At 44.2% G+C, this 14,929-nt stretch overlaps 1 long non-coding RNA gene across 1 annotated transcript; it reads right to left on the bottom strand.

The window, feature by feature from the left end:
* Positions 1-20: 20 nt before the first annotated feature.
* LOC137476609 (uncharacterized) lies at positions 21-9,343 on the bottom strand. The gene is made up of 3 exons (XR_011000454.1): positions 9,141-9,343; positions 2,144-2,285; positions 21-1,506 (listed from the first exon to the last, which is right to left on the bottom strand). It is a non-coding gene; the product is annotated as an uncharacterized lncRNA (long non-coding RNA).
* Positions 9,344-14,929: the final 5,586 nt, after the last annotated feature.

The following is a 14,929-nucleotide window of genomic DNA, read 5'->3' as shown; positions in this document are numbered from 1 at the left end:
TCAGATTAAAGAGCCAAAGAACAGCCAGTTTATTATACTCCTGTGTCTAAAAACACCCAAATCCTATAGATTTCTTTCCCTCTCTGCATCTTGTTGGGGGGAAATCAGCATGTTTGTTTTTATTTGTTTGTTTGGGTTTTTTTAATGGCAGCCTAGTATGGCTAAGTAAGAAAATAAAACAGCTGTAATATTCTGAATTGCACGGTGCATTCAGCAAGAAAAAAGCCACTCCCAGAACTCCAGAACAACCCTTCTGAACATTTCAACTTAAAAAAAAAAAAAAAAGTCTTTGCTTTCTTTCTGGAGAAGAAATGAGAGGACAAGCAGAATGAAAAGGACAGAGCTGTTTAAAGCTAAAAATGTGCAAATGCTGCATTCCTTCTGGGAGAGGGAAAAAACCCCATAACCCAGCACCTCAGCACCAGTATAAATTATTTAAATCGGCGATGGTTTGCGTTAAGGGTCTCGAACAGATTGCATAACTGTTGCACAACTAATGTGTACAAGTGTGTCACTAATTTAATTTTAATTTTACTGTATGAGTTTGTATAAGATCCCCCAGCTGTCATGTGCTCATCATCTGTCACAGAACTATCACTAAGCCATGCTGGGCTAAGACAGGATTATAAACGATGAACTGCCATGTGCTCTAAATCTTCTTATTTGCCTAGCCTGGAAGGTATGCCCTGCAAAATTTGATTGGCAGCGCGCTCTGTTCTGTCAATTGACTTTGAAGGCCCCTTTCTATTGGCGGCTCTCAGTGGCCGTATTGACTGTCACCTGCTGACTCCAGCACGTGCCTGACCCCAGCCCCGCGCCGAGGCTCCTTCGCGGCACCCGCGGCCGGCGCGCTCCGGCGGCACGTGCGGCACACCAGGGCATATGGCTGGGTGCAGAATGGAGCAACTGAAGCCAAGCAGCCCCCGCGCTGTTATTACGGCAGATGGGGGAAGCGTGGCATTCAATATTAAGACAGATGCCACCTCCTTATTCCACCTGTCTGGAACTTGGACATGGGACAGAATGAACTGTCTGCCTAATAATTAAGGAAACAAAGAGTGCATTTATGCAGCTCAGCGGAGCTCCGGCTCTGCGGCGCATGCACGGGAATAATTGTTGGCGATAACAATAAGGAAAACGTAGAGCGGGGCTCATCAGATGTTCGGATACGTACACACAATTACAGTAGGAAACTGTACTGTTCCCAGCTGCCTTTGTAGCCTTTTATTTAGGCTGGTTGTGTATTAAGTGAAACAAGTTGGCTGGCATTATTACTATTATAAATAACGCTTTAAAATTACAGTGAAGTTCCCGAAATAACAAAGCGCCTACCGTTCCCCCTAACAGTCCCCGCTGCTGTTGTGCTGTGCCCTTTCTTGCAAATTTCCTCTTTGCTTCTCAGTAGTCAACTGTTTTTGTAGCAGCCAGAGAGAAGAAAAACATTCCTTCCAGGACCACTATTATTTTCGCGTATTTTTACACAACAATTTGCCTCTTTCTTTGGCACTGTTAAAAAAAAAAAAAAAAGATAACTGTGTAAAAAAGAAGGCCTGACTTCTCAGCATTTGTGCTATGTTACGTTTCTGTTATTTAATCCTGCTTAATTTGGAACCAATTATGGTTGGACCCACCGTTCTTTGTGATGGGGATGGTTGTGCTGGGGAAGGCTCGATCCTTCTTGGGTTGGAGCCTGGGCTCGGGGTGGCAGCAGGGCTGGGCTGGTGGCACTGGCCACACTGTGCCATGGCCCTGGTGCAGCCTGTGTTTCCCCAGGACCCCGCAGAGTTTGGGGTCTGGGATTATGGTGTGGGCTCAGTAGCACCTCTGTGTTGGCCAGGCTTGGGTCTGAGGCCTCCCACGGGGCTGGCCCGAGGTATGGACCCCATTCTCAGGGTGAATTCCTCCCTCCTAAGGGAAACCCTAACCATGGAAAAATCCAGTGCTGCTGCTGGCAGCACCAGTCTCCCCGTTGTGTATCTGCACAAGCCCTTGGGTTCAGTGGAATTAGGTGCTTGCACACAAAACTGAGCAGGTGTGGGTGTGTTGGCTGGGCAGAGACATTTCTCTGTGGAAGCAATATGCAATTAATGCCTATGATTGAGGACCTAGCGTAATCCAGGAGGTATTTTTAGTATCTACTTACCTACCTCCGACCCTCTTTTAAATGCCTTGCACTGATGTGATCACGCCCATCCTTAAATCTTTCTAATTAATTTTGCTCTCTTTTGACTGAATGAATTCAAAGGCAGCTTAAAAAAATCATCTGTGTCTGTCCCGGGATTTATCTGTAGATGGCAATTCAAACAGAGATGAATAAGTTGCAGAGAATGGAAATGCAGGAGCAAGTGTTAAGGGCATATTTACTGTGTATGCATTATATACAAGATTAAGGACACACAGAGTGCCTATTGTCTCAGCAAGCCAGGAAAGTGGGCTTTTATGTTTATATAGATACATTTGTATACATACAGTGGCATATATATATATATATATATATATATAATCTCTCTATATAAAAATGAATAACTGAAATTTTTAAGGTAGAAAGATTATGTGCACACCACAAGCAAAGCTTGGCCCTCACAAATATGTGCATATACAAGTATATACACTTATTTAGACACATATACATTTAAATATTTACAGTATAACGTGACTAATTAAGCATCATAGATGGGTGTGTGTATTTTAATATATACTCAGACAGGCATGCTGAACCTGCTGTAGTTCTGTAATAATTTTGTAATTCTGTAACCGTGGGCTGTTCTGTATTTCTCTTTTCTAATTTATAACAGATGTATTTATACCAGACAGCTCGTCCTCAATAAAAAAACAGCTACCAGATGTATCAGACTCTCCAAAGCACAGAAATCACATGCAACAAATTGCAAAAAGTAATCAAAGCCCAAACTTTTTTTTTGGTAGCAGTAGAAAAGGCAGCATTAAAAAAGACACATATTATAAGATGAGGATCAATTTGAAAAGATCCCACAATATCTGTTACCAAGAGCTTTGTTAATCTTTAAAAACCTAGAACGATTATTTATACGGGAGCTGTGAATTAACCAGGCTCTAATAAATAGCTCACAGGCACGTGTGTCAAGACTGTGCTTTTTGTTTTCATATGTGTCTGCATTTGAGGGTAAAAAAAAAAAAGAAAAAAGAAAAAAAGAAGCTATTATTTGTTGATTTTTTTCTGTAACAATTATTTCAAATTAAAAGCCCATCTGACGAAAGGCATATGGATGGAGAGGGGGTTCAGTCCTAATTGAACAAACCAGGACTCGTGAGGTTAATTACAGATATTAACGCTGTTGTTCTTCAGCTTCTTGCCCTCACGAAGGCTCCAGCTTCCAAATGACCTGGCTCCAACAATAAGACTCTCTTTAGCCCATTAACTAATTGATAAAAATGTGAGTGTTTAGAATGAGTCTAATTAAATCACCGAGCCTTACAATTACGAGTCCATTTGGTAGCTGTCGGGAGATGGGTAACCTCAGCTGGCATTGTAGGCGAATAAAAGATAAAAATAAAAGGGAGCTTAACCAAAGATCATTTTGAAAGCTGTTCATTTGAAGACAAAGTACACATTTGCCTGAAATGTATACATACACCACTTCAGACTAGCACAGTGTCTTGAAAAGAAAATGGAGCGTTTAGCAATCATGATTTTTTTTTCCCCCAGTGCATGCATGAAATTCTCAACAGGCTGTGTGATGGAATGAGCTGCTTTTATAATCATTTCTGAGTTACAGGGAATACCCAGATGCTTTGAGAGTGCCCAAACAGTTGATACCAGGTACCTCTATGTTATTAACAATTTCTTCTCTGGCTTTTTCATAACTGCAAACTCTCTACAGGCTGGCATCCCTCTGTTCCCATTCTGGTTGTGGCTGCTGCTGCAGGGACAGCTTTGAGGTGTCCCATTTGTGACAGACAGATTTGCTCATACACAACACAGGTGCCCTTGGTGAGGGAGCTGGAAAATGCCTGGTGTGTGAAGGTTCCTCTTGAAGCTGTGCTTAATGTCCTAAGCATCACAGGCAATTTTCATCTCACTGTCAGGCAGAGATTTAGATCTAAAAAAAGGATGGAGAGGTGGGTGACGAGGTCTGCTGAAGTAATGGCTTCCACAGAAGGAATCCTAAACTGACAAAGCCTTCACAGGTCGAAAAAGAAAAGAAGTTGGATATGACAAGAACCTATAATATAAAAAGAAGGATGGAGAAGGTGACCAGGAATGAGGATGCACTGTCTCATCAGCAATATCAACCAGAATGATCATTTGATGGATTCCAAAACAAATGGATGAGGTCATGTTTTTTGCTGTTAGTCTGCTGATCTCATTACCAAAGGAAGTTTTGGGTGCCAAAAGTTTAAATCAAAAATCTCCTAAACCAATCAGTGGAATAAAAATCCATCCCAGACCAACAAGTGCAAAGACACTGTCTTTGTCTTGGGAAGTCTCTGAGCTGCACATGTCTGGAAAATGGAACAAAATATAGGGGAATTTTCACTGTCTACCCTCCCCTTGTGGTCTGCAGCCATTACCAGTAACAGGATGCTGGGATAAACTTGGATTTTTTTCGTTCTCTCCAGGACTGCAGTTTGTAGGGTGTTAAGGTGCACCAAGGTGAGTGGGCTGTAGAAAAGCATGTCCAGCATGGTGTCACAGGCACTCAGAGTGACTGGAAGGAGCTTTGCACAGCCTGTGCACAGCAGAGAGTGAGAAGACAAAGCTCATCTTGTCACTGAACGACGGGGGTGGTGCTTTGGACAATCTGAAATACAGCCAGGGAGTGAACTGCACTTATGGCATGTTTTGGCTCCCTGCATCTCTCCAAGGCAGGTGGCTGGAGTCCACCAAGGTTTCTCTCTGCCCAGTGATGAAATGGCCAGCACAACAATTTGTAGGTAGTCATATGTGGATCAGGAGTCCCTTCCCTCAGGGGATGCCTTCCCATTATTTCCCAGGATGGAACTCTTAAAAAGTCAAATCACAGTAAGGTAAGCAAATCCCAAACAAGTTTCTGTGTCAGTACAAAGAAATCCCCCTGCTTGCTGCCTGGCCTCTTTCACTGACTGTCAAAACATAATTTTGAGGATATTCAGGGTACTTGGAAGATGAAATAGCGCATGGCTTGACCCCACAGAGTGCTTCACATCAGCATTAACACCAAATTCACCAAGTCACAGCTCTCAGGTGTCCTCAACTGCAAGTGCCTTCTGAACAAGCAGGAAAAATATCTGTGTTGTGTTAAAAAAGCAGAAGAAGCCAACCCTCATTTTCCTTTCTCACAGCCTCTCAAATCTTTCTTCCTTGGATAAGGAAGTCTAGCTCAAAGATTATAGACCCACAGAATGGCTTGGGTTGGAAGGGACCTTAAGGAACATTCAGTTCCAACACCCTGCAGGGACACCTTCCACTATCCCAGGTTGCTCCAAGCCCTGTCCAAACTGGCCTTGGACACTGCCAGGAATGGGGCAGCAACAGCTTCTCTTGGCAACCAAGATAAGCATTGATCCTGCTCTTTGTTCTTCTGCTCCCTCTTCTCTCCACAGGATGTTTTTGTAGATGCCTCTCCCCACTTTATTCATGGCAAAATTCCCATTGAATTCCCAGGCTTTGGGTTCAGGCCCCACAAAGCAGTGGGCTGTTAACAGAGATCCTTATCCAAGCAGGGCACCAGCCGTGTGGCCACAGCTCTGGGCTCAGATGGCATTTCAGGTGTTGTGAGGAGGCAAGGCAGAAAAGCAGACTTGGATCTAGCCAGAGCTTAGTTCATTTCCGGCTTTATCGATATTTAACCACTCTTGGCCGGGGCCCAGGAGGGAGCTGGCAGCCAGTTCAGAGCATGGAGCACAGGTGTGATGTACTCCTGCCAGTTTGCCTTGCTCCCAAGATGGGCAGCTGTGCTCTGCTGTGCTGGATGAGGCTTCCAAGCAGCCTTCCAGGGTAGCCCAAGGTAGGGCCTGCATCCTTAGATTAGCCTTGGAACGGCAGGGATAAAGATAACCACGGGAAGGTCCCGGAGAAATGAGATCTCGGGGAAATGAGACCTGGGTGGAGCAGAATGAAAGAGCAATTCCAGGCATTGCTGCTGTTGGGGTGTCCAGGAGAGGGGCTTCACTGCCTACAACCCACTTGGAGAGAAAAGGATGGGAGCCTTTCAACAGAGGGAGCAGGCGCTGTGCTCCAATCCTTCAAGACTGTCTCCCTCTGCCAAGCACCAGGGCTTCTGCCTGCTCTGGATTGACCCTCAGCCAAATGGCAGAGATCCACAGCTCTGCCTCAGCCAGCATTTGGGAGAGGGGGGAATGGCACAGCCAGGCAGGGGGAACTGAGGCACAGAGCTGGGGCAGCGCGTGGGGCCCCTCTGCAGGGAATTCACACGTCTTCGGAGGAATGGAAATGGCAAGAGCAAGTCTGGTGGGATGGGAGAAGCTGGGAAGGGAGGAGGTTCTGGTCTAGCTTCTGACAGAATGGAAGGGTTGAGTTGAGGCCCCTTGAGCTGCATTCCAGATGTCTGTGTATGCCCTGACACCAAGATAAAAATCTCCATGAGACTTAATTAATTAGTCAAGAGATTTTGGTAGTTGAAAAACCTAAGGATTGGGGCTGGATGAAATGTTTTTTTCCTATTATTCACCTGCCCAAACCTTCCTGAAATTATCTCACAGCAGAGATGCAGTTTCGATAAAAAGGAAAAATAACATTTTTAAGAATGAGATTTTGTGCCTTGTTGTGAGGGCCAGCAGAGGGAAGAGATGGTCTGTCAGCCCATGGGACACAGGCTGATATTTCTCAAATATTCACATTTTCTTCCAGTGGTGGAGACTACTATCAAGTGGGAAGAGAGCATTATGAAGTCCAACATGTTGTAAAAGGGCTTTTGTGAAAAGCATTGCAAGAGACTGGAAATAAAATAAAATTTAAAATAAAATAAAATAAAATAAAATAAAATAGTTCTGCGAGTGTGTTGGGTCAATACCAAGGAGACAAACACAGACTGGGCAGAGAATGGATTGAGAGCAGCCCTGCTGACAAGGACTTGAGGATGTTTGTGGATGAGTAGCTTGACACAACTTGGCCATGTGGAAAAGAGAAGGCTCCAGAAAGATCTCAGAGCACCTTCCAGTACCTCAAGGGGCTCCAAGAGAGCTGGAGAGGGGCTTTTGACCATGGCCTGGAGCAACAGGACAAGAGAGAATGGCTTCCCACTGCCAGAGGGCAGGGATGGATGGGATATTGGGAAGAAATTCTTCCCTGTGAGGGTGGGGAGGCCCTGGCACAGAGTGCCCAGAGAAGCTGTGGCTGCCCCTGGATCCCTGGAAGTGTCCAAGGCCAGGCTGGACAGGGCTTGGAGCAACCTGGGGTAGTGGAAGGTGTCCCTGCCCATGGCAGGAGGTGAAACTGGATGAGAATAAAGGTCCCTTCCAACCCAAACCATTCTGTAATTCCATGAAAAGAAAAAAAACAGCCTGTTCTAAGAGATTTTCTGAGTTAGGTAATGGATTGCTGCAAGAATTGGTGCCTGGAACACCATCCTTCTCCTGTTTCAGGAATAACCCCCTCCTTAAACCTCTCATATCCCTTCCTGCAGACCCCCCCCCCCCCACCATGCAGCTCCTGCTCTACACAGCAACAGCTCCCACCTGGCTCCTGCTCTGCCACATCACTCCTGTCACCAGAGTCGCACCTCTGGTGGCTGAAATGACAGCAATGCAGAGCAGAGGGCTGGCATGAAGGCTGGCCACTCTGCAATCTGCCTTGTCCAAGGGAACTCAGGATGTTTCAACTTGATTGGATTTCATCACACACAGGATTGTGTCACAGGTGTCAATGGAAAAGCACTAAAACAGAGACAGAAACATAATACAGCTCAACCACAGCCCAGCCTCCAAGAGAAGACACCTTGTGCACAGTAAGAATCTCACTGTTTTCCAGGCAGAGGGAATGCAACACAGGAGGCTGAAGAATGGGTGTGTGCAGGGGGGAGAGAAATAATTTAGAAATGCCTGCAGCAGTATCTGAATTGAAGCCCTACCCTGCAAGTCACTGTTTTAAAGATAAAGAAACTACTCACAGATATAAAGTTCCAGACCTGGGCACATCTGGCATAAGGGCAGGGTAATAAAGAAATGGCCCATTAAGGAATGAAATGCTTGTTTAGCATTGACCAGGCCTCCTGCTTTATCTCAGGACTTATCAAAATAATTGCTTGGTAACATACTAAACAAATATTAGTGTGCATTCCACCGTAGGTCCAGGGGAATGAAGAGAACAGGTTTCAATTTTAAGCATAAACATCACATCCTCATCCTGCAGTCGACAGAGGTCATGAGCCAGTAACATTGGTAGGTCTTCAAACTACAAGATTCAAGGACACAGATCAGAGAGTTCCACATTTGTATTTCAGAGGTTCTTGTACCCTATTACCCTCACAGAACTGACCAGGCTGAGAAAACACTGAATACAATGTCTAGATAAATTTAAAACCATTTAAAACCGTTTAAAACCAGTTTCTGTCCATACACCAGCCAAAACTGACTTGCTCCTGACTTAACTTTCAAAGATCATCATCAAATTTCAAAATCTTGGGTTAGGTTTGCACGAAGACTCTTAGAAGGCCTTATTTTGAACCTGTCAAAGTCAAGGAAACACTGAGAAAATCCTTTTCAGAGGTAGATGGAAGCTGATTTAGCCATGGGGAACAAATGAGCATGTGCTGCATGCACAGGCACACACACTTACACAGATTGTGAAAGTATAAAATATTCTCCCAGCAAGTCCAAAACACTTTCTCCTGCTCTGTGCAAAAGAGAAGATCCAAGCAGCCATTCCTACCACACATCTCTCTGCAGGCATCTGCTCAGGTTTTAAAAAACACCACTCCCTTGGTTTTATCTTTTCCTCCTTATGCTGAAGCCCCATCCCACTGCTCTGCTGCAGTGGGTCGCTGCAGCAGCTCTGCCTGCAGGCCTGCCCATCTGCCTCTGAGAATCTAGACTTGATCACAAATGTATTTTTAATGCATTGGTGAAAGCATTTACTTAAAATTATCTCATTTCCCCTCGGGGGATTTTCAATTAAACAAACACATAATAATTATTTCCTTTAATTACTCATCTCTGCTTACCTGGAGCTAGGGCACCTTTGCCCCGGTACACATCTGAGAGCTGTCAGATTGATTCATTAGTATTTATTTGTTTCCTGTTTCCAGGCCATGGAGATGTACCACGGGCATTTAAGGAAATGCTGCCAATGTCAAAGGGAATTTTTTCCTCTTGGTGAGGACAGCTCAGTTCCTGTGCAGTGCCTGGGAGCCCTTCCCAATGCTGGTGGCAGCAGTTGTGATGAATCACCAAGATTCAAAGGTGGCACTTTATCTTCAAGGCTTTCCCTCATTGTCCCACCCTTCTCAAATATTAAACTCTATGGGAGATGGGATAAGGTTGATTTTTACAGTTTTACTCCCCAAATTACCCATGAGCAATGCCCACTCCCACCTATCCTACTTGGATCCCTGCGGAGCCCACCTCTAGCAAAGGGATGGGAGAAGGAATTTCTCCTCCAGCCCTGTCCAAACACACCAAAATTCTGGGGATTTTATCCATCTCCACATGTCCACAAAACTCTCCACAGCTGATTTCCTGGGGGAGCAGCACACAGACAGTCAGCTGGGATGTAAACAAGAAAGGCCTGGAAAATAAATCCTATGACCAATATACCACATTATTTTTAATGAAACTATGAATTTCAAGCTGGATCTGCCACTCCCAGCCCCAACCACTGCCCCTTAAGCCTCCCCAGGTCACATCTGCCCCTTTCCAAACTCCCACCCAGACCCTGTTATGCTTCTCTTGTAAAATTGTGTATTGATGCCCCAAGGAGGAGGGCAAATAAAATCAATCTCCCTTACACTGCTGAGCAGCCTCAAGCACTGGTGAATCAGGGAAAGACTCTGTGACTTTTACTTCCCACAGAATCCCCTCAGCAGGAAGGAATCCAGGTTGAGTTGTTTGTTCTTTAAAGCTGAGTTCAGAACCTGAGTGTGATGCAGCCATGGAGAGAGTGCTTTCTTGTACCAAAGGAAGCAGAAAAAAAATATAAATCTAAATATTTCCAGCCCTTCAATGACATCCTAAAGTACTCTGTGTTTGCTCCCTGGCAAATGCAACACTGAAATAAATTTTCTGAGGTTCTAAAATGACCTGGTGAAAGAAACTTAACATCACCACAGCACAAAAAGCACCTTCCCACATCAATATATCTAGAGAAATTCTGCTAGAATTCAGTTTTAACTGAAGAAGTGAGAGTTTCTTTTACAATGATCACAAATAACCTTTTAAAAGCAATCTCCCCACCAAAAAAGGGTCAAAATGCCTCTGCAGATAATTTGGTGAGATGTGGGTTTGTTTGGGGTGTTTTTTTTTGTAAAGTCATTTGACTGTCTTCTCTTTTAAACAACAGCATCAGCCTTCATTAAAGCAAGGCTCCCAAAACTGTTTTCCAGTTGAAGAAATGTCATGCAAATCTATGTGAACAGAAAATCCTGGAAGGCAACTGAAAAGATGAGCATCATCTGCAACAACCAGCCATCCCATCCCGCCCCAGGTGCTCTCCAGGAATAATGAAAGGTGCCACAGCCAGAACATTCTGAAGGTTTTACAAATAAACTTCCAGTAAACATGACTGAAGGGCTCACATGTGTGAGGCCACTCATGTCACAGGCATTTGCAGGATCAGGGCTTACAGAACCAGGACACAGGGGGAGTTAGAAGATAATTATCCAAAGAGACCTACAATAAATATCTGTGGGCCAAACAGCACCATATGCACTGTATATTGATTTGGTAGTAAAGGGATTACTTGAGTGGTAGTGTCTATCCTGTATATTATTCAAATACAACAGATGGGAAATTGGCATGCCATGTAAAATACAAAATTCAATATTCACCCAAGTGGGCTGATAAATTATCATAAACCATTTATGAATATCCTTCAAGCATGAAGCCTAATAATAAAATAAAATTAAAAAACACAACTCTCAGCCCAGTTCTATCAAACGGCAGAGATGGAGGCGTGTGCTGGAATAAGGGCCCTGTTCTGTCGTCCAGACTGAGCCAAGGCTGGGTCTTCTTCTGCACGTGGTCCCACCAGGCCCAGGAGAAGGTCTGTCACTACCAATGATAAAAGGAAGAGTCCTTGATCCCATCCTGAAGAGGAATGTCATCGTGAGAGGCTGGCATGAGCTGGGATGTGTAAAATAAAAAGAGCAGGAAATAAAGAGGAGAATGTTTTCACCCACTGCTTTTCATGAGCAGTGAGTAAACCAGGCAAACCAGAGCTGTTGGATTGAGTGGGGATGGGAAGAAGATTCCCTAGTCCTGGACAAAGACATCAGCATAATGAAAGCACCATGACTACAGGATTCATGCAGAATATTTCCCCTCAGGCAGCCAATACAGCACAGTGCTCTCTGATCACCCCTCAGCCTGCTGGAACGGCTGCTGAACAGAGGCTTCAAAAAACAAATCTCTAGCAGGGGCTGGCATTTTCAGCCTTCTTTCCAAGAAGATTCTTTTTGACAGTGGCCATCAGGTGGGCAACAACAGACACTGAGGTGTTTAAACATTGCGTGTATTTTGAATATCAAACCCAAAAGCCAGGTTAAAAACAAGCCTCCAGTCCCCAGTGACCCACCGGGCTCTTCACATTCCTACAGAGAAGGGGCAGGGAAGCCAGTTGTTGCCTACTTTGAACCTCACGAGCATGGATTATACAAAAATTAAGAATTCAGGGCAGGAAAAATATTTGGAAGCCCAAAGGAGGTTGTCTTCTGATCAAAGAAAACTTATCCTGGCTGTGTGGGGATAAAATTCATGAGGACAAATTTGAAACTGGGAACAGGATGGGGAGAGAAGGAAGGCTTGGGCATTGCAGCTTCAAGAATGGACTGCAGCTATTCTGGCTGGAAAAGAGTGGGAAACAGTCTCTGCCCAGAGGGCAGGATTCAGCACAGTGTCCTGACAGAGCAATTTCTGTCTCACAGAGGACAGCTCACACCCGGTCTTAAGTGGGCAGCCCCACTGATACGTGAAAATTAGGAATATCCTCTGTCTTCCTTCTGTTAGTTGAGATGCCTGATAGACTCTTTTGTCTAGACTGAGTTATTGCCCGTTCCTGATAAACCTATCTGTAAGCTGTTAAGAGTATTGACAGGAAGTTAGCCAACATGGCACCATCTGGACCAGTCTAGCCAGTCCCCATGACCATGGCTAAAGATGACCCTGCCTCAGGGTTATTAATCAGAAAAGGAAAAATTACCCCCCCTCCAGACACACATTTCCACCACTAAATCATTCTATAAGTAATAATAAGGAAACTGAAGATCTCTCATTCTCCAGGAAACAGGAAATGCTGCATGTTTGTTCTGCACTATGCATAGTTGTATCCAAAAAAAGGTATCTAGATTTAAAAAAAATAAATAAATAAAACAAAGCTTATTGTGAGTAGTTCTGGACTAGAAAAAATTAAAAGGCTTGCTTTCACCCATAGACAAGATTTTCAGAATGAAGCGGAAATAATTCAAGAGGAATTTATAGTAAGGGGATTAATCCTTGAACGACACACAAATATAAATTACCTGATTTTTTTTTTTTTTAGTATTTCTTATCCTCCAGCAGCCTCGTTCTGCTTTCTCCTTGAAAGAAGTGCCACCTGTTAGAAAACCAAAATATGGATTTATCTCTTGGTCTTTGGAAGAAACAAACCTGCTCAGTTTTGGTCTTCAGAGATCAATTTAATGTTATGTCTTTGCACTTAACTCTGCTCTGTCTCTGTAAACTGGTGCATCTAAAAAGTGTCACACTTACATGAATAAGATTCCTCTGCTACAGTCACTGCAGCCCTGTGGTATAAATGCTTCTGCTATTAAATTCCAAGAATTTAGGGGATAACTAGGCTGGGAGGCTGGAATTGATCACTGACCTGCTCTGTTAGCCAGCACAGTTCTCTCAGGTTTTATACTTAATTCCCTACATTTTGCCTGCTTTGCCTATAGAGATCACACAGTTCTTGAGGATCTCTAAGCCCCAGGCCCCACTGGGGCCAAAAAATCCCTGTCCATAAGACAATCAGCAACTGCACATTTCATTATAGGTGTGAGTGCTCACTCCTCCAGCAGAGAGACAAGGGAAAGGAAAGGCAAAGGTGCAGGTGCCCTTCCATTGTTGGGCAAGAGTAAACAGGCAGAGAGACTTCCAGAGTCCCCTCTTGAATCCTTCCCTGTGATAACAGTACTGGACAGGGCTGTGATTCAGAGCATTTCACTCCAATACTTAACAGACACAAAGAGACATCACAGCAACTTCTCACGATGATCAGCCTTGGGGGGAAAATCTGATTCGCGCCTACAAAACATTTTCTCTAGCAATCACATAAAGCAATTATTTGGGATTTCATCCTTTTCAAGCCATCTCTTTCCTCCGTCCACTTTTCTTCTTTGCCCAGCACATGAGAATCACCAGATTATCAACACAGAACACCACCAGAGACCCTCTTAAATCCGTGGTAAATGAGTGTCCTGACTTTCAAGACCCTGCAGCTGTCCCTGCTGATCCTGCTTAGTCTAAGGCAAAGACCTTCATGAAGCTCCTCTGCTCCCCTTTTAAACACTGGCTTGAACTTTGGGACCTCTATGCCATGGGCTGGGTATTTCTCTTTCTTCTTGTCACCAGGGGTGCAGAGCAGAGTAGCTGCTGGCACACTGCTGACTTCAGTTTTGCATCCTGTGCCCATGAGAATGGGAACCTGGCCCATTCTCCATCCTTTCTGAGGTGAGACCATCCCAAATCCATTCTTTGGCCACTGGTTCTCTTACCATCGTTTTGTTTTTTACAATAAGGATTTCAGGCTGTGGACTTCCACGATCTCAGTTGCCATGCAAACTGGGTCCTTCCCATCCTCCCAAGAGCAGAAACTTCCACCTGTAGCATTCAATTAGCTTTCAGATGCCTGATCACATCAACACAGGCTTTTCTCACGTCCCCATTACTTTAACATTTGCTTTACAAGTGACAAGCAGCAGCCACTTTTGTAGCTGTGTAGGCTCTTGCACCCCAAAGTAGCAGGGCACTAATGTGCCATTACTATAATTAAGAAATACAGGATGATTCAGTGGCAAAAAAGAGAGGAAAAAAAAACCAAACCAGACAGAAAGACAGAGAAGCCCCCTGCAACATAATTGGTCACTGCTATGAATCTTTACTCAGGGGACAGATAGCACGACCAGAGGTAATAGCTTACACACGTATTCTTGAGCTGTGCAATAGATGGAAAAGTGTCCCAGATGGATTGGGCAGGGGCTTAGTTCCGGGATTATGATGAGACAGTGGGTAATTATTGAGTGGCATTGCCTCAGCGCTGATTATATCTGCAAGCTTGTTCCTTTCCTTCAGAGGAAAGCATTGATAAAGATAAACCATGCTGCTCTATGTCCTTCATGTAGCACAAAACAACACATTTCAATCTAACAGGATCAGGTCTCCACTTTGATCACAATCTGTTACCTAGATGTCTTTGCAAATTAATCAGCCCTGCTTGTTTAGCTCCAGTCAGTTTGTACTGCTAAATTAATAAATGTACTAGGAGCAACAGAATACATAATTAAATTCTACAGTTTAATCTCCACATAATAATTTTGACCTTAGTCTGGGGCCTCTGTTATAGCCAGCAACACATTGAATAGAGGCAGACCTTGCAATGCAGCTTACACTAACAATCTACCTTGAATGATTACGCAGGGGCGCCACAATCAAGAGCTACTAAAATCAGAGGAAATTAGGAAAATAAAATTGTGGCCACAGCTTCTACCTGTAGAAAACAAAAGGGAGCTAATGCAGCACAAAGGCACACCTACCTCAA

Source organism: Anomalospiza imberbis, chromosome 6 (genome assembly GCF_031753505.1).
Source record: "Anomalospiza imberbis isolate Cuckoo-Finch-1a 21T00152 chromosome 6, ASM3175350v1, whole genome shotgun sequence".
In the NCBI taxonomy this organism is placed as follows: Eukaryota; Metazoa; Chordata; class Aves; order Passeriformes; family Viduidae; genus Anomalospiza; species Anomalospiza imberbis.
The sequence above is the reverse complement of the archived record's forward strand: the minus strand, read 5'-3'. Positions and strand labels throughout refer to the sequence as shown.